Genomic DNA, 20128 nt, shown 5'->3' with positions numbered 1-20128 from the left:
AAAAGAAGCTAGTGTTTACCAAGAGCATCTCACATATCAGATACGAAGGGTGCGATGTGCTTTACCTTAGTAACCCTCTCCATTGTGCCCACTGTTGCCCGGATATTGTTCTGAAAGCCTCACGTCTCTGTGTCATTTCATCCCCATGGCAACCCTAGTACTCCATTGTACAGATGTGGCAACTGAGGCCTGAGAAATTACAATAACCAGCCCAAGGTCACTGGGTAGTTTGTGGCGGAGCTGGGTTTAAGCTCTGCCCTTGATAGATATTCTGTATTTCTTCTCTCTTGAAATCTGTAGGTATTCTGTGAAAGTAGGATATAATTTAAAAGCAATCATGATGATTTTCATTCTTGGAGGAAGAAAATGCAAGTTGCATTCAAGAGGTGGAGACTGGGGGAGTTCGCGTGGAGCTCTTACCCGGAGGTGAGCGGACAGCTGGATGGTGGGAAAAGATAGCAGTTTGTACCCAGAGGCCTGGCCCGGCCTCCAGGGAGAGTGTGGGCTCTCATAGCCGGGGGGAGCTGAGGCCCCGTCTGTCCTTGTCCTGGGGGCAGGGAGCCTGTGGGAAGTCAGCCTGCGGCCCACCGCCCCTCCCGCGCGGTGGCTGGATTGATTTCCGAGGCTGACTCTCTTGGCACTGGGTCCAGATTTAGTTCTGTGGAGAGCTTGGCTTTCAAAGTCCAGCTCAAATGTCACCTCTTCTGCAAAGACTCCCCTAACCCCCGAAGCAAAATTAATCACCCCTCCTCTGTGCTCCCACAGCTCTCTGTTGATACCTTCAGAATAGTCTTATCACATTGGACTCGGATTTATGTGTTTACAAGCCTCCCTCTCCAGCTGACAGGGACTTCTCGAGGGCAGGTCCCCTGCCACTCTGCCTTTGTGTCCGTGCACCTGGAGCAGCGCTGTGCATGCAGTGGGTGCTCAATAAATGATGACTGAATAAATGACGGACTGTTAGGTGATTGAATTTGATTTAATTCAACAGATAGTGACCCGCAGGTCCTGCCCTGAGCCCTTTACGTAGATGAATTTACTCAGTCTTCATGATGGCCCTGGGAGATCAGCTCTATTATCTCCATTTTACAGATGAGGAAACAGGCCCAGAGAGGTTTTGTAACTTCTTCATGTCGTGCAGCTGGTGAGTGGTAGAGCTGGGCTTTTAAATCCCGGGTAGTCTGGGGTGGGCACGGCTGCTTAAAGCAGTCTTACAGGGAAGTCCATTCCGACTGTGAGCAGTGATTCTTACTAGGGAATCTCTGGAATTAATTCTTATTGCACTTTTTTTTTTCTTTTTAACTTATCTGAGTTTAGGGAGGTTTGGAAAAAGTGTTTGGGCTGCGACGCAGTTAAGGCTCCTTTGTTGTAAGCGACAGAAACCAACTGTAGCTAATTTAAGCCAAAGTGGATTCTCCTGTGGCTGTCAGAACGGACAGGCCGGCTGAAGAGCTCTGGGGAGCCGAGGCCTAGGCAGCAGGAGCTGAAGGGCAGGCTCGCCGGGATGCGCTCCCCCCTCTTCAGTCTTTCTGTCACCCCCCCCCCCCCCCCGCAGATTCCTGGGCCTGCTGGCCCGTCGCCATCCTGACTGTGTGGTGAAGAGTGGGAAGACCCAAACAAAACTAGGGGGCTGGTAAGACCGACTGTGGGCGAGTGCTGAGTGGGCAAGAAGGTCTCCCAGACTTTGCCAGAAGCTGCCTGTCTGCTGTTGTGAGTTCCTGCTCTTCACGTGCCTTCAGCTGTCCCGTGGCCACCCCCTTACCCACCCCCTGTACCCCTGTGGCCATGGGGGCTGAGGAGCATGAGGGCCCAGGGCTCACCGGCACGTTTCCTTGAGACATAGTCTTGGAGTTGGGGGTGGGGTGGGTCGGATGATTCTTCCTGAAAGGAATATTCACTGGCAGTGACCTTTCTCAGGTTTTTAACATTTTGAGGGGATTGATTGAATTGATCCAAGCCCATTCATTGTGGGGCTCCAAGGGACACAAATACCACAGGCCAGCCCAGCTTGGAGGTTTGGAAACGGGCATAAACTCGGGTGAAGACTGTCTCACACAGGGCTGGCACCAGACCCTAGAATAGGGGAGACGGGCTGGCTGGGTGTCCCGGGAGAGCTGGGCACACAGACGGGGACCTTTCTCAGGTTGTTGCCCTGCTTCAAGGCAAGGTGGGGGTCCCCTTTTCCAGGGGTGGGAGAGCAGTGGCTGTGCATCGGGCCCGGCAGCCAGTCCACAGTTTTCCGGGATGGGAATCATCTTGCCTGGTTTCGTAGATCCAAGACCTCAGCCTCAGTCGGCCCTCTCCATTGTCCCGCTAACGCACCTCCCCCAGACGCGCCCTGGGCGCTGGGCAGTTTCTCTGTAGTGTCTGCTGTAGGGAGCGTCCGCTGTACGAGCGTCGATGCTCTGGTGGCCTCCACGCCTCTCCCAGGCGCCTTTATATTCATTACACAAACACGCTTAGGGCGTCTGTCTGCTCTGTATGGGGCACAGGGTCTCTGCTCAGACACAAACAGGGACCACCCTCTCTCCCACTGTCTGCCTGGCAGCCCCTCCCCAGCCCTCTTCTGAGGCCGCCTCACTTCGCTAGGTCAAGGTCAGCTCGCCCTGGCTGCTGGTGGGCCTGGATGGGAGCGTCCCGGGGGCGTCCCAGGCCCAGGAGCCCGGGCAGGGGGCGCCTGGCCCCTCCCCGCCTGTGTGGTCCCGCCCTTCTCCTCCTCTTTTGCAGGGTCCCTCCAGGCCGGGCCCCGCCCTCCCTCGTGGCCCCGCCCCTCCTGCTGTCGCCCCTCCCCTCCTCTTCCGTAAGGTCCTGCCCTCCTCCCTTTTTGCCCCTCGCGTCCAGGCCGGGCCCCGCCCCTCCCACCCCCTCCCCTCCGCCCCCGCCCCCGCCCCCGCCCCCACCACGCCCGCAGGAGGCACGGTGATTTATTTGACCGTCTGAGCCGTGACCTATAAACCCTTTTCTTCAGAGGGTGCCTGTTCTTGGATTAAATGCCTCTGAAAGGAGCCTCTGCCTCAGAAGTGTCATGTAGAATGTTTCCGCTGACGGAGAACATGACCTTTAAAACCCCAAGGAAAGGAATCAGAGCTGCCAGGAGGAGAATGGGGCGAGAGGGCGCTGAACTGGGCTCCACCTGCCCGCGGGGTTCACGAACCCCCCGACCGGGCTGAGGGGTGCTGCGGACCCCAGCCGGGTGTAGAGGCCTGGGGCGCTGGCGGGCCCTTTTGGGGATGGGAGGTAGTGACTTGTACCCTGACGGTCACCAATGGGTGTGTGTGTGGGGGGTGGAATCGAGTGAGTGGAAACCTCCCCCACCACGGTCTGGGCCCCTGATGGCTTCAGTGGGGAGAGAGGGTCATCTGGGGGACGGTGGGCTGCTCGTGAAGGCGGGGTGGCCTGCTTTAGTCCTGAGGTTATCCCAGCTTGGCTGGAGACTGCCCCGGCTAGGGCCATTGCATCCTGGCTGCTCCGTGTGTTCCTTCTGCACATCATAGAGCCTGGGACAACCACTGGACTCATATTTCATCTGAGACTTCAGGTCTTTGTTGCTTGGGCAGAAAATGTAGTGGTCGTGGCTACTTTCCTCCAGTGTTGGGGTTCGTGTACTCTTGGCAGTGGCCACTCAGTGGGTCCACATAAGCATTTTACATGAAGGAGGTTACATTTTCTCACTTTGCTGTTCCCAAAGGCAAATGGTCATGAATAGAAAGGTGACTGATTCACTCCTTCCTTTCTACATCTTTTCTTAATTCTTTATTTACATTCAATTTAGGTAACATATACTGTATTATTAGTTACCAGGGTAGAATTTAGTGGTTCATCAGTTGCATAGAACACCCAGTGCTCATTAATCATGTGCCCTCCTTAATGCCCATCACCCAATTATCCCTTCCCCCCACCCACCTCCCCTCCAGCAACCCTCAGTTTGCTTCCTAGAGTTCAGCATCTCTTATGGTTTTTGTAAGAAACCTTTGTAGACATTGGTTTACTTTGGTTCCTGTGCAGTACACGGATGGGTGGCTGGATTCTTCTCTCCAAGGGGCCTCTGTGTGGAAGCAGCTAGTGTGTCTTGCTTATGGGATGCCACCAGGAATTCTCTGGAAGGAGGATTAGAAGGTTTCTGCAGAGATGAGTCAGTTGTAGGCTTCTGGGCCTTCTGGGCCCAAAAGCAGGGGACTGTCTTCCATCATGTCATCTTTGTAGGGGCTCAGGGAGGGGAGGCCAGGTCAGCTTGGGAAAGAGTTGTCTTCTTTTGGAGGTTTGAGGCCTCTTCCAAGGATCTAAAAGTGGAGATTTATTCGTGTTCTCACACAGAGAGGGAGGGTCTTGTTTTGGAGACCTGCCCAGTCCTCTCTGACCTCGGTGCACGGTGCTGGGCTGGAAGAGAGGCAGGCTTCCCACCAAGGCACAGGGAGGCAGGGTCTAGCTGGGAGGGCCTGACTGTGCCCTTTCTTGTGGGATGAATGTGATGTATCCTGCTTTGGGAAAAGCAGCATATCGTGTGTGTGTGTGTGTGTGTGTGTGTCTGTATGCGTGCTTTCATATGTGTGTTCGAGCACCCTTGTGCACATGCCCATGTGTACTTTGTGTGCGTGTGTGTTTATATGTCCTTGCATGGGTGTGTGTCCGTGCATGTGGGTGCTGTGTGTGTGTGCACGCGCGTGTGTATGGCACAAAGCCATGTCTAATCCGGGGAACAGAGGTGTTCTGTTGTTATAAATAAGGCTGAGTTTTATATTCCCACTTGAGCAGGGAGTGCAACCAGCAGACCAAAGGTAATGCATTTCAGCCGCCCGTTGGGGAAGGTAAATGTGGTTTATAAGCCCCGTTAGCTCAGAGGGGGCTGGGCAGTGGTGGCAGCAGAAGCAAAGTGTGCTCCAGATGGAGGGAGGGGACAGGGTTCTGATTGTGTGCCCCAGTTTCTCTAAAGGAAAAAAAATGACGTGCCGCCTGTTAGCTAATCAACAGTGAGGAGAAAGTCCTGACAACAAGTAAAGAAAACTTAGCTGGCAATAAAATAAGGGACTTTTTATGGTGGTTTTTATGGGAACATTTTCACTTTGGGAGTTATTAGAGTTAGTGCCGGTTGTGACAAAAGCCGCGTTTGCATATCGCCCGTGATGGAGGCTGGATGGAGCCTGAATGCGGCATTAACTGCATATCAGAGACCCTTTCAGAAGCCAAACAGGATGACATTTATTGCAAGCTCGGTGCCGCGTGCCTGGCATTAGTTACTGCTTGTTGTGTCCTGTGGAATGTAGATTTTCAGTCTTGGGATCTTTCTGGGACTTGGTGCAGCAGCTTCTGGTGTCAAGAGCAAGCTAGAACTTTTGGAGTGGTGGTGGGGGGGCAGGGCTGGTGCCCAGGGTGGGGAGTGGGCGGCCCCCGGAGGGACTTTGCAGGGCCACACTTTGCCTGGGCGCCTGTTCGAGGCTGATCTTGGGGAGACTGCCATTCTAGGGTTCAGGCCCCATTCCAGGAGACACAGGAATTTCTCCCAAACGCTCTTAAAAAAAAAAAAAAATCGAGATTTAATTCACATACTGTACAATTCACTCATTTAAAATGCACAATTCATTGGCTTTTAGTGTATTCACAAAACTGTGCCACCATCACCACAGTTAATTGTAGAAGATTTTCATCACCCCCAAAAGAACCCCTGATTCCTTAGCCATCACCCCAACCCCCTACCCCTTCCAGCCCTAAAAGACCAATAACCCACCTTCTGTCTCTATGGATTTGCCTACTCTGGACAATTCATATCTGTGGAATCATACACACGTGTCTGGCTTCTCTCACTCGGCATCCTGTTTTCAGGGTTCATGCACGTTGTAGCGCATGTCAGCGTGTCACTCCTTGTGGCCGATTAACAGCCCATTGTATGGATGGAGCGCATTTTGTTGGTTTTCATCAGTTGATTTCCCCCTTGTATAAAATCTCTTTCTTTCTTCATTTTAAAAGATACGTGAAAAAATCCTGGTTGCGCCCCTTGGAACAAACTTGAGTTTTCCTGATGGACGGTGGAGTTCTGGATGGAGGAAGAAGCAGAGGATGCGAGGAGACACTGGGGGGTGGGTCCTTTTGGAAAGAGAGAGCTGATTCTTTGCCATCTGGCCTGGTGAGGGGCTCACTCAGCAGGAGGTCAGTTGCCTCTGACCCAGAATTGATTGGGGTCCTGGGGGCACTTTGCTGCTCTTCTTTCTGTATCGAAGGGGACCCTTGGCCTCTCTGAGGAGGGACATCAGTGTGGGGAGGGCTGTGGAACAGGCTGGATTGGGGGCATGGAATGATTGCGGGTTCCTGCCTTGGCCCCTCCTCCCCACAGACTCCAGGGGCGCTGCACAGGGTGACCACCAATCTGAAAGTCTGGTCTGTCTGTGGAGGAGGGACAGCAATGATGCATTTCAGAGATGGTCTGTCCTCTGCAGAGGGTGATTCCGGGGGAGGCACAGTGGGCTTCTGCCTGGCCCAGATTTAGGGAGGGTCTTAGGGCAGCGTGTGAAGACAGAACGTCCTATTTTTTCCTCTCCCGGAAAATCAGTAGGATTCCTCAGTGACTCAGCTCTGAGTCTTAATTATGCTGCTATGTAAATATTTCTGAGGTTTCTTGGTTTTCTCAGTTGGCATTATATCACTGTTAATAACTAGAGGGCACATTATAAATATGCAAACTCATAATAATGCATTAACTCGAAGAACATCGACGAATTGCCAAACTGAGCCTGAAGCATTGGGCAGCGTGTTCCCTTTGCTGCTGAGACCACCCCCATCTCCTAAATCATGGAATCCAAGAATTCCCTTGGCTCACCCTGCCCCAGATGGCACCCTCAGGAGCAGCCCATTACCCCATTTGTGTGCTGAGCAAACTGTTCTCAAGTGGCTCTGGACATGTTCTCCTAGATCCCGAACTCTCCTGAGTGTGTCCTGGCTTACCCCCTGCTTCTGTCTGTGCTGGGACCAGATCACCTGAGGGATTGCCCTTGGCCTTCTCCCACCCTTGGTTAAGTTGGAAAACTCATAGCCACTACCTTAGTTCCTGTCCCAGCTCCCCACTTGTGAACGTGGCCGTGGGAAGTCGTATCAGCTTCTTTGTCTGAAATTCATTAATTTGACAAGTATTTACTGTGTACCTATTGCATGCCAGATGATGTGCTGGGCAGTGCATATGGTCCTTGCCATCTTGCAGCTGATGGTCTGCTTGGGGAGACAGACAAGCAAGCAGGCAGTGATAGGAATGTGATCAATGTGTGTATTAGAAGCATAGGGGGTAACTGGAGCACCTATTTAGGGCATATAATCTAGTCCTGGTGGGTCAGGAAAAAGTCTTGGACGAAGTGCTATCTCAGTCTAGACTTGAGGATGAGTTGGAGACACCTGGCAAGGGGAGGTGGCTGGATAGAGAGTGGAGGTGGGGGCGGGGTGCAGGGAAGAGCACTCGAGGCAGAGGGAACAGAATGTGCAGTGGCTTTGAGAGAGAGAATGCAGGGTGTGAGTGTGGCCACAGGTTGGAGCGAGTCGGGGAGAGGTGTGGTGAGGTGGGCTGCAGAGGTAAGCCGAGTTCAGTCTTCAGAGGCTCGTCCATCTAGCCAAGTTGGGGGATATATAAAGAAATTGGGTTTTGTCTTGAATGAGAAAGGAACCACTGTGGAGGGCCCCTGTCTTGCCTTAGAGAGCTCCCGGCTGCGTGTTGCTGAATGGATCAAAGGGGACAAGAATGACAGCTGAGATATGTGGGGGCGGGGACAGGGGGTCCTTGCTTGACCACCCTGAGCATTTGCAGGGAAGGGCTAAGCTAGTGGCTTCATCCACTGTCACGTGTGCTGCCCCGTTCACCAGTGCCACGCTAAATTAGGCAGCTTGTGAACAGGATGCGGGTGACGGGCCTGAACTTGGAGTCTGGACAGGAAGGAGGTGGTGTTTGGGGAGGCAACGGCCAGGTGCGTGTGACCTAAGTGGAGCTGGACGGGGGTCGGGGCGCTGCGGAAGCGAGGTGGTCAGATGGGGGAGGTGTCGGGCCTGGCAGCCAGAGTTCTGGACCCCAGTTGCTGTGCTGCCACTTCCCCCATAAGCCGGCTGGGCTCCTTACCTGAAGACAGGAGAATCACACCTGCTTCGAGGCTGTGCTGGGCCTAACCTGAGACAAGCTTTTGAAGGCAGACTACGGACGGAGGAGCTGGTTCTAGCTCTGTGCACTTTTTCTGCCTCGGCATCCTCATCCATAATATGGTGACTTTCCCTGGGAGTTTCTTGGGGGCTGAATACAACAAGAAAGTGTGTGCTCTTGGTCTTTCTGTTCATGAGGCAAAAGTTGGATGGGTGTTATTGGCCTTAAAAACCAGTTTAGCCGCACAGTTTCGGCTTCATCTGCATTTCTCCGCATTGGATGTGGACCATAGTTAGATCTATTTTAAACTTTCTATTTTGAAATCATTAAAAAATTACAGGAACTTGCCAAGATGGCCCAGAGAGGCCCCGCGTATCTTTCGCCCAGCTCCCCCGGGGGCTGTATCTCAGATGGTGTATCGCCAGGTCACAACCAGGAACCTGGCGTTGATACAACATGCGTACCTGTCTGTTCACTTCACGTCACGTGGATAGATTCGTGGGACTTCCCCCACAGTCAAGATCCCCCCAGAATGGGCCCCCAACCACGAAGCTCTCCCACTCCCCTTTTCTGTCCCCACCCTCCCGCTCACTGTCTCGAACCCCAGATAACCACTGGTTTGTGCTCCATCTCTGCAAGATTATTTTGTATTATGAATTTACTTATTTGTATTATAATAATCTCTAATAATCTTCTAGAAACGTAGGAACATGTAAGGAAAAATCTTCCCGCTCTCCTGCCATGCCCAGACGGCCACCACCATCGTTTCAGTGTATGTTGTCTGTGCTTTCTTTGGCACATATGTGAATATTTAATGTGTTTATAATCCTAACGCATGTGGGGTTCCATGCCCTGCTTTTCCGTCCTCCGTGCATGTTGGGCAGAGTGAGGCGCAAGCAGCATCCGGGGAGCGGAACCAGGCGAGGCTGGGCAGGGACCAGGTGTGGTCGGTGAAGAGGCCACGGCGCCTCCTGCAGCCCTGCCTCTGTCCCCACAAGGGCCGGGAAGCCCCTTGGCTTTCCAGAGTGGGTCCACCACCCCGCGGCTGGCTCGCTGGTCCTAGGACTGTCACCGAGCATGAAGTAGAGATGGAGAAAACCTTGAAAGTAATTAAAAGAGCGAGAGCACATGAAGTTCCTGAAGAAGGAAAGCATGTCATGGGTCCCCTGTCTTTCCTCATCCTCCTCACTTTGTGAGTAATTACACGTGGGTGTCGGGGAGTGGGAGTATTTATAGCAACGTCTCTTGTGCTGGAGTGTGGAAATTTCGTCTTCGCGGCCCTGTGCTTATAAAAAGGTAATCACATAGCAGAATGCGCAATTGTGTCCGCGTCTTTCTGCTGCAACTTTAATTAGGATTACAAGTAAATAGAAAATAGAAAATATGAAATTGTAATATCCCGAAGAGTTTGTAAGGGCACCGGCGGGGGGTGGGTGGGGCTTCCTCTCTTTCCGGCCTTACTATGAGTCTTAACAGTTTGTCTCTTAAGCTGCGCAGCGGCCAAAGCACCTTCTGGGTAGATTTGTAGCTGATGAAGAGATCCACAGGCAGGCCTTTTATTAAAAGGTGTTTGATGACTTTCGCATCTTTGTTGCATTAGAGCTGATTTGGTGCAGGATAATGGTGTCTGTGGCCAGGATACAAACACCTGTGACCGTTCTCCATCATTATCAGGTAAGTGACAGGCATGGATTGCCTGCTCTCTGAAGAAGAAAGAAAAGAAAGGAGAGGGCAGGGCTGTGTTGGAGAAGTAGGCGGGCTGGTCTGTGCCGGTGGCCCCAGCGCTACCCCCAGGTGTGACTCCGCGTACTCTGTCACTGGTGTTGGCTCGCCCCCTGCGGTCCCTCAGTTTCCTGGTGGAGCTGCTGGCTGCTCTTTCGAGGGGACCCTTTGTATGTCCTGGACAGGCCGAGAGCAGGAGGTGGGTCATCCTGGTGGGGTGAGCAAAAGGGCCGGGCTCCGCAGAGAGCTCAGATGCTGCTTTGTGCCTGGCATTGTTGGGAGGGAGAAAAGCAGAAGGTGCACACTGAGGGCTCCAGAGGGAACGCTTGGCTGGGTCTCCTGTGCCTTCTCCGTACCCCCAACAAGGAGCATCTGCGTGGAGAAGGTTAGATAGATAAGGCAGGGTCCTCTGCAGAGAAGCAGGTCACTGCTCCGTTGCTCTGGAGGGGAGGGACTTTGGTTTCTAGGATGTCTAAAGACTATAAGCTTCTGTAGGTTGCAGGGAAGAATAATAAGCAACTTTTAAAAGAAAATCCTGTGTGTACTCTTAGTGACACACCTGGTCATTTGTCTTTAATAAGGATAAAAAAGCCTTGTTTAAGACATTTACTCATGCCCTTGAGTAAATTAATATTGATTTGACGTTCGACAAGGGTTTGAATTTTTACTTTTCCTGCATTTGGAGCACCAGTCCATGGTTAGTAAGCACTTTCTTGCACCAGCATCTGTAATGAACCATTATTCATTCCATCCAATTCCGCTGAGGGCCCGCTCTGTGCCAGACTGCTCTTTTTGGAATTCAGGCGGCTAACCAGGTGGGCCCTGCCTTCATTGAGCTTACATTCTAAGGACAATGCTGTCCAGGGGAAGAGGGAAGTCCTACCCATCTGTCTTAGGGGCCGGCGATTGGCCAGGGAAATCTTAATTAAAGGATCTGCCTTAGTCCATCTGGGCTTCTATAACAAAGTACCATTGACTGAACGGCTTATAAACAACAGAAATTTCTCACTGTCCTAACGGCTGGGAAGTCACTCTCTGGGGTCCCTTTAAAAGGGCACTAATCCTATTCAGGAGGGCACTGCCCTCATGACCTAATGATTCCCAAATGCCCCACCTCCTAATAACAATCACACTGGGGATTAGGATTTCAACATGGGAGTTTTAGGGGGACACAAACATTGGGTCTATAACAGGAGCTGAAATTAGAGGGAAGTGGGGGGTGGGTTGGACTTCATTCTCTGCATCCACACACAGCCAGAACCTAATTTTTTTTTTTAAAGATTTTATTTATTTATTTGACAGAGAGAGACACAGTGAGAGAGGGAACACCAGCAGGGGGAGTGGGAGAGGGAGAAGCAGGCTTCCTGCTGAGCAGGGAGCCCGATGCGGGGCTCTATCCCAGGACCCCGGGATCATGACCTGAGCCAAACGCAGATGCCCAATGACTGAGCCACCCAGGCGCCCCAGCCAGAACCTAATTTGTTCTTGACATTGGCCACATTTCTGAACCTGTTCGGTTTCCTCCTTTGCTGGACCACACCTAGCTTGCAGGGCTGTTGTGGCCTCAAACACTCAGCCACATCTGGATTGTGGCAACTGCTTGTGACTGTTGGCCATCCCTGTGGCCATTGTAATGGGTAAGGATCCCCTTTCCCTTACTTCTGCTGTGGCTGGAGTTACTGCTGGCCGCATCCAGGACATCTGGCTGGGGAAGGGCCGTTCACATCTCCCAATCTCAGAGCCAAAATGAACTCCCCCTGGTCTTGCTGGGGAGTCCTATGGTGAAAAGTGGTCCCCAAATCCAACTTGAAGCTGCAGTCGATTTTTGTGGAGTTCTCATTATTTAAAATTTGGCCTAGAATGGCATTCTGGTCTGAAGAAAGATGGAGGCTGGAGCTAATCGGGCCCCCGGCACAGCACACACAGCAGCTCAGGACCCTGCGGCTTGGTTTGGGCTGTTCTGACAGGGAGCTCATTTGTAATATATCTTGTTCCTGATGCCAGGAGCTGTAAGCATCTCACGTGGGGTGAGGAGAAGGAGGAACAAGGTAGCAGGAGGGGAACACAGGAGCCGAGAATCCAATTTTTCATATAGTAACAAAACAATACAGTTGTGTATTCCCATAATATCCCTTCAGTTTCTTGGGGTCTGGAGTTGCATCTATTTTTAAAAACACTTGGACCAATAATTCTGCTTTATGCAGACCGACTGGAGGGTCTCTGGCTTGGAGATTTAATGTCAAATAAACCCTAAGTGGGGTGGCACACAGCATGGCGGCCAGCACTTGTGGGTAAGCAATTTTTCTTAAACAAGCTGAGAGAGTGATGGAAATGGTTGCCGTGTTGGGTCTTGTCCCAGAGTGAAAGCTTTCTGTGAGCTGGGGAGTTGGTCGCTGGCCGGGGAGATGGAAGTGGCAAGCTTGTCTGAGGTCCTCCGGTCTGCTCTGAATTCCATGCCCGCAGACGTCTTGTGGGAATCTGGAGGGCAGGAGGCTCCCAAGACGGAGGCTGTGAGGAAGCCTCCTTTCAGGGGGCTGGATGTGTTGGAGAATCCTCTAGGCGTTAGGACTGTGGTTTCTTGGCACTTTGGAACTGGTCACAGGTGGTGGACGTTTGGCAAAGAAGTGCTGTGTTTTGCAGGTTTGCTTGAAGCAGAACTGGGGCTGATCTCTGAGCCACATCAAATTGGAATATTTTTCTTTGTCAGTCTCTCATGAGTGTAGAGCCCCACCGTTTGCTGTCTATAACGTATGTGTTTTTGGAAAAGTTTCTCTCACTGAGATCCATAGCCATCTGCCAAAGCCCTGGCAGCTGAAGTGATGTGTCCCTGGGACCCCAGCCTACAGGGCTCCCAGCCATAGGCTGTCTTCAGGATCGTCTTAATCTTCTAAGATGTCAGTGTCATTAATCAGTAAATCATTATTGAGCACTTTACCTTTTTGTTCCAGTAGTGCTGTAAGAGTAGTGAGGCTCTTGCTCATTCATTGATAATAGGGTATCTACTCTTCTGTTCCCAGCCTTTTTTCTTGAACATTCTATTAGAAGTTGGTCCCAAATCTGGAGTTCTCTGGGCTCTCCGCCCTGGGGCTGTATGAGAGTCCAGAAGAGCCCCCTGTGTGTGGCTGCCACGGCTTGCCCAGGTCTGCTGACACCAGCAGAAGAAAGCAGAGGCCCCCGGGGGTTGGATGGCCCCACACTTGGCCAAGCAGGGCACCGTGAGCCTTGGTTGGGCATGTGGTCTTCACAGACATCCCCCTTTCTTCCGGAGTCCTACCTACAACCTCAGAGTTGCTGTCTGATCAAGGTCAGATCCCTGGACCCTGAGACCCTCCACCTATGTTCTCTTCAGATCACGGAAGAGCCAGTACCCCTGGTATCAGGCCTGTTCTGGAACAACCTCTAGCTCTCTCCCCTCTCAGGAGTCAGCTTAGAGACTTTGGACATACAGAGATCTCTGTCCAGGGATATTCCTCAGGGCAGCCCAACAATCTCTTCCAGCCCTGAAACATAAGAAAGTTATTTACTTCCCCGTGGGGTAATAATTAAAAAAATCATTCATTCAACAAATATCAAGTATGTGTTGGAGTAAATAAAGGCTTACCATCTTCCTGGGAGGAAGGGGAAAAATACCTTTCTTTCATTTCTGAAGAGTCTGCAAGATACAAGTTAATTTTTCAACAGATTATCCCACTGATATTAAGTTCTCAATAAATCCCCCTGCTGCACAGGGCTCTTCCTGTGAAGGAGGCGCCATCGCTCTTTTCTAGGGGACCCTAGGGGACCGAGGTGAAGAGTCACACAGTCAATGGAACCAGAAGCAGTCCTGGGCCTTCCAAAACCAACTCCAGCCCTCACTCCACCTGCCACACACTGTGTGACCTCTGGAGAAGTACAGAACATTGTCCCTGTCCTTGGGGGTCGGGGGGGCTTGGGGTCTTCTCCAGAGGAGTAAGAGTAGACCCTGAAAAGTTTAGTACAAAAATTAAGGAGCAAGAGAGTGGTATGGTTTGCATTATTACACTGTAGTCATCCTTTGGCTTGCTTTTCTGTTTGCTGTTACTGTTCTTTGTTTTTTCATTAGGCTGTGTTTGCCCCCGAATGCCTGGTAGTGCTCAGGTGTCATTTGTTGGATGCATGCATGAATGAATGAATGCTATAGGAATCCGAGGAGGCGGACCTGGAAGGGTGGGTATTCTTTGGTTAGGCTGAATGGAATGACAAACACTGGTTTAGGCTGGTGGGGCGCTGTGGTGGGTAAAAAGGGAGAGAGTCCTGATTGGAGCATAAACCCAGCTTCATTGAGATGTAATTCATAGAGGGTACAGTTCACCCATTAAGGGGGTACAACTCAGCAGGTTTTAGTGTATTCGCAGAGTTGTGCAAGCATCCCTACAGTCACCTTTAGACCATTTCATCCTCCAAGAAGGAACCTACACACCTTACCTGTTATCCCAAAGCTGCTGACAATTCCAAACATCTCACCTAAGTGGAGTCCTACAATATGTGGCCTTTTGTGCTTAGCTTCTTCCACTCAGCACAGTGTTTCCAGGGTTGGTCCACATTGTAGTCTGCGTAGGGCTTCCTTACTCTGTTGCTGAATGATATTCCCTGGTATGGAGACAGATTGGAGCATCTGGAATGCAACTCACGTTAGGGATCGGGACGCCTGAACTGAAGCTGTTGGAGCAGGAGTTTGACCTAATCAAATGGGAGTTTTGAGAAGCTCAGTCCCACAACAGGATCCGATGAAACGGATCTGGAGGCAGAGATAAGCACAGAGGCTTTTTTGGGTTTCTTGGTAGGGGGCGAGGATGGTCAGAACCAGGGAACGGAAAGAGACACATGAACAGGCAAGGTCCTGGGGGCCTTGTGGATGCGTGTAAGGGACCTGGGAGGGAGATCTGCATTTCTGGCCTGCAGTGCTGGTGCCTGGGGCATGAATTGTGTGGTGACTGATGAGAAGGGGAGAGGTGAGTCTCCGCTTGCGCCCCACCTTTCAGAGTGATGGCAGGGTACAGGGTTCAGTTGGCTGGAGGGCTGTGGAGGGAGGAGCTGAAGACAGAGGCTCCTGTTTTAAGGAAATTGCCTTTGAGAGGGCAGATCCGCCTGAAAGTCAGGCCCTCAGCACAGGGAGCACATCTGTGAATCAGGACCCAAGCTCTCCCTGAAGGATGGGTGAGCCGTACGCTAGCCAAGAGGAGAGAAGGGAATAGTCTGGATCCAAGCCTGGCAAGTAGCAGAATCAGGGGCCCTGGATGGGAGAGAAGTAGTGTGGGTCTGGCCCTAGGTTGGCACCAGCAACCTGCAGAGAACATCAGGGAACAAGCCAGCCAGGCAAGTATCAACACAACATATAAATACAGCATATTCTATGCACCAAGCTCTGCGGGAAGCTTTTGATGTTACTCTTTACAGCAATCTACAGGGCAGATTTTATTCTTATTACTACTTTATTAAGACTTAGAGAAATTCAGAGCTTACCCTAAATCACATATCTAAAAAAAGTTTTCCTTTAGGTGTAAACAGAGGGAGGGACAGTGTGTTTTAGCCTGGATAGACTCTACCCCTCACTCTACTCACTTCTAGAAATGAGCTTTCAGTTCCACAAACACTAATTGAGGGCTGTGCATTTGGGATACAAAGTCAAGAAGGACACACCCCTGATCCCAGGAGTGTCCCTGCCGCGCACAGCGAGGACACACTCACACGTATAACCTGCCCGTGTGTCTCCACTGCTCCACCTTTCTGGAGACGCTTGTTGAACTGGTGCATTGAATGCACAAGCAGGAGTTGGCCTGGGACACTCCTTCCCTCTTCCACCTGGTAGGGTGGGCGTCTGAAAGCACGGGGTGAGGTTCAGGACCCAGCGGTCCTGTGCGACTGCAGGACGGTGTGTGGAAGGCAGTGTGGGGACAGGCAGGAGAGGAGCTAGGATGCTGATGGATAGATGAAGGGGCGGGCGGCATCTGTCTCCTCTGAGGAGGTTTCTGGAAACCTCCCTGCCTCCCCCAGCACGCCCCAGGCCCAGCAGGGCTGTGCTTCCCAGGTAGCATCTTCCCACCTGCGCTACGCTGAGCTCCGGGCCACCTCCCCAGCTCCCAGCCTGCTTTGTGAGGGCAGGGCCATTCCATTCTGCATGGAGGCGCTAAATGGGTTTCCGGCAGCTCCAGAGAAAGAGATCCATTTAAACTGCTGGTCCTGGGGAGGAGGCTCGGGAAGAGGAGCCATTATAGAGTTCCAGCATTTTGCAGCCTTCTGGAACAGGAGCAGCTTTTAGAATTTCAAGCCACAATTTGTATTCAAATGAAGGTCATTTGAAAGGTGTAACATAGTAAACAGCCATTATTTCATTTTGATGGTGGCACTAAAATTATAGTGTTGGTTGAATTATTTTAGTGTAGGACCATTACCATCTCCCTAAAACACTTAGAGGGGTTCTTGGAATGCTGCTCCAATCCCAAAATTAGAAGAAAATTAAAAATCACAAAGCGGTGATGGCAATGGTGGTATAATTTGGGGGAGAGGACCCCTGAGTGTTGGGCATTTTCTCTGTCCCGCTGTGCTCTCCTTGCCCAGCATAGCTGTGGGAAGGGTCCACTAAGTAAATGTGAAGAAAGGGGTGCCGTAGTGCTTTGAATTGTGGGATATAAAGGAACAACCCCCCAACCTGTCCTTCTGTCATTCAAGTCCTTAAAATCCCACCAGTGGGACTTCACTCCCTTGGGTTTTCTTCCAGAGCTTCCCTTGGTGGGAACCCCTTCCACTGTCCCTTTGCCAGGAGCATCCGCTGGAGAAGGGGAGCTTGGCTCACTTGCAGTGGTGCTTCGGGCTTACCCTTGAGGGGCCTGCAAGTTCAGGGTGGGATCCAGGGCAGAGGCTCTCTTCCCTGATGGCCAGCTGCCTTTCAGCCCGTAGGGAGGCTGAAGGGACGGGTCCCATTTAGGAACCTGTTGGATTGCAGTGGCACCAGGAATCAGGAGTGTGTGGGAAGGCAGACCCAGGAGAGGGTTTGGATCTTCCGACTTCTTTCTGGATTCTGCAAATCCAGAAGCTGAGGCCCCAGAGGGTTGTGATCCCCCTAAGATTATACAACAAGTCGGTAATGGAAGCAAGACTCCGCCTGGAAGCAGCTTCCTTTGGTGTCACGGCTGTGTTTCAAATTTCCGTTCGCTTCTCCGGAAGCCTCTGAGTCAGTTGTTTGCAGAAATCGGAATCCTTTGGGTTTTGGACAAGGAATACAGCGTATGTGCTGGCACGGCCCCAGTGGCTTTGGAACAACACCCTATAAGCAAACACATTGATATTTCTGCGGCAAAACACATGAATATTCATGCTAAGTGGGGTAAACAAGGACTAGAAACTGTGTCAGTTCAGATTAAGGCTTGCCACTACATGGTGCCAAATATAAGAAAAAAACTTTGGATTTCCCGAGTCTTTGGGATTTAAGAATTTCTAAGAAAGGACATGGCCGCGTCTAGTAGCGACACATCCTCCTTGAGGGGAAATTGAAAGGTTCACAAAAGTACCCTTTGGAGGGAGATGGCCATTGCTCCCGATTTTACTGATTTCTAGACTTTACAAAAGTTTATTTTATGAAGCTAGAGTCGATATGTCACATTATATTAGCTTCAGGTGTACAACGTAATGATTCGATACCAGCACGAAGCGCAAACCGATCACCACAGTAAGTCCGGTTAACGTCTGTCACCATACAGAGCGGCAAAATTGTTTTCTTGTGATGAGGAATTTTAAGGTCTCGTAGCAACTTTCCAGTATGCCCTCTCGTATCATTCGCTAGAGTCGCCATGCTGTACATGACATATATTTCATAGCTGGACCCCCTTCACCCATTTTGCCCACCCCTCACCCCCCACCTGGGGCGGCCTGTGTCCCTGAACTTGCTTGCTTGCTTACTGGGTTGTGTTTTAGATTCCACACAGAACCCATGTCTAGACTTTGTGTATTTTTATATAGCTGTACAGTTTTGTACTTTACTTTTTTCACTTCTTATTACATAATAAGCACTTCTGTATGTTTCTGAACCCCGAAGCCTTTTCCGTGGTTACACAGTTGTGAGAAGTCCATGTCTCGCCCCTCAGCCTGGAGCTTTTCTCCCTACAGCACATGCCGCTTCTCCACCAGTCAGACTGGGAGCCCCTCACAGGGGATCCCCCACCCCCAGCATCCGGGACGGCTGGGAATGGCCCCGGCTGAGGCCTCCAGGAGCTGTGTGGGGTGGCGGGGCAGGGGGCAGTCTTGTGGGCAGAGCTCCGGGGCTGTTTCCAGGATGTCTCCTCTTCCATGTGGGCCGCCCGCAGCTGAGAAGCCCGTCAGCCTGGAAAATGAGAGCAGGTCCTTCAGAGGCGGGTCTGCGTTTGTCTGCACGTGTGGAGGGCAGAAGGAGAGGCAGGGTGGGTGTCTGCATCAGGCCCCCCCACATGGGTGGGTGGCACAGCCCTCGAGGTGAGTATTTCTTGCCTCATTTCATACTTGAGAGCCCCTTCTTTGCTCCCTCTGTGTCCCAAGCTCCCATGGCCCGGTGTCCTTCCTCAGAGTTGCCGACGGCATCACCCGTCACCAGCTCCCTGTCCCTAGGGAGGTAGCAGAGAGTGGCTCCTGGCTCTTGCATCTGGAGGGGACCTCTGACCACGCACCTTTGCCCACAGGGGTCCCCCTTCAGCTCTCTGGGCAGTGGTTCTGGTGAGTGTGCTGGCCCTGGGAAAGCCTGGGGTGGGGAGAAGCAGGGGTGGTCCGAGCCTCAGTGGGGCTCTGTCTCCGCCTCCTGCACAGATTTGCCTGCCTGACTCGGGGCTTGGTGGGAAGCAGGCCATTGGAGGTGACTGCTCCTGCTTTCAGGCTTCTTGTCACCCTCCCATGAGTTGGGGGCGTGGGGTAGAGGTGGGGATTTTGGACTGTATGACCTTGAAGTCCTTTCTGGTTGGGGAGCCTCTGAGCTGCCCTGTTTATACTTTTCTAGATGGTTCTTGGGGTTTGGGAACAGCCACTAGGACTTACAGAACATGCTGGGTGTGGGTCCTATTTGCTGAATTATCCCATGTTACTGCCCCCTGAGGCAGGTGGTGCGAGTGGGAATTCCAGGAAGAAACCCAGAGTGTGTGTGGGGAAAACTGCATTCCTGCAAACTCTTCCTATTGATGCCATGTCTTTCAAAAATAGCTGTCCTCAGAACAGACTAGGTTTTAGGGCCTGTGTAACCCCCCAGCCTTGTCCCATTCTTCCCTCCACCGCATTCCAGCTCTACTGGCTGCCTCTCAGTTCCAAGGCCTCAGGCACCCACTCTCACTGTTCTCCTCACCTGCTCTGCTAACTCTTGTCAAGTCTCAGCTTAAGTCTCAACCCTCCAAACCTACCAGGCACCTCTGTCATTATCTGTCATCACACTATATGCTTTTCCTTCATAATATTTATCACAACTTGTCTTCATGTATTTACTTTAGTGTTTTGTTTTATTTCACATTTATCTTTTCTACAAAGCTTCATGGAGGTAGGTTCCATAACTTATTTGTTCACTCCTATAGCCCAGTGGCTGGCATATGGTGGGCATCCAGTACATAGATCTGTCTGTTGGATGGGTGAATGGGTAGATGGGTGGATGAATGGGTGAATGGATGGGTTGGATGGATGGATGGGTGGATGGATGGGTAGATGGATGACTGGGTAGATGGATGGGTAGATGGGTGAATAGTTGGGTAGAGGGATGGATAGATGGTTGGATGGATACATGCATAGATAGGAATATGAACTCCTTTTGGGGCATTCCATGAAAATTCAGCTAAGAATCTCAAAATGTCCCTAGGCCCATCCTATATTAGCCAACTATATTCTGACTCTTTTGTCACAAGTACAGAAAAAAGCCAAGCCAGCTTGAGAAAAAAGGGAACTTATTGTGAGGGTATAGGAATGTCTCACAGGGAGAAGCAGGCTCAGGGAGAAACTGGAACAGGGAATGGGAAGGCCATCCAGTCTCTGTCTCCAACTTAGGCATCCCTACACATTGCACAGTTTTCTCTTGGCAGACTGGCTTGGTTCGTCCTCAGTCCGTGTGGCGGGACACTGGTACCGTCAGTCCTGAGTTCACGTGTTATCAGGTCAGCCACATGAAGAGGTGACTGGCAGGGCCTTGAGTCCAATCCCAAATTCCTGGGAAGACAATCTGGAGTCATCTACTGCTGGGGGGACTAGAGTCACACACTTGGACAGTGGGGGCACACCCTTGTGATGTGTGTGTGGGGCACTTCCCAGAGAAAGGGATCATTGGATCTGCCATACTGGTTTTCCTTA

General features: G+C 51.5%; 1 protein-coding gene across 11 annotated transcripts in view; it reads left to right on the top strand.

Moving 5' to 3' along the window:
- The window catches only part of CAMTA1 (calmodulin binding transcription activator 1), an 842290-nt gene that overhangs the window by 157045 nt on the left and 665117 nt on the right, over positions 1–20128 (top strand). The gene's annotated exons all lie outside the window — the stretch shown is intronic.

The sequence above is a fragment of the Phoca vitulina genome, unplaced genomic scaffold (assembly GCF_004348235.1).
Source record: "Phoca vitulina isolate PV1807 unplaced genomic scaffold, GSC_HSeal_1.0 scaffold2, whole genome shotgun sequence".
In the NCBI taxonomy this organism is placed as follows: domain Eukaryota; kingdom Metazoa; phylum Chordata; class Mammalia; order Carnivora; family Phocidae; genus Phoca; species Phoca vitulina.
The sequence above is the reverse complement of the archived record's forward strand: the minus strand, read 5'-3'. Positions and strand labels throughout refer to the sequence as shown.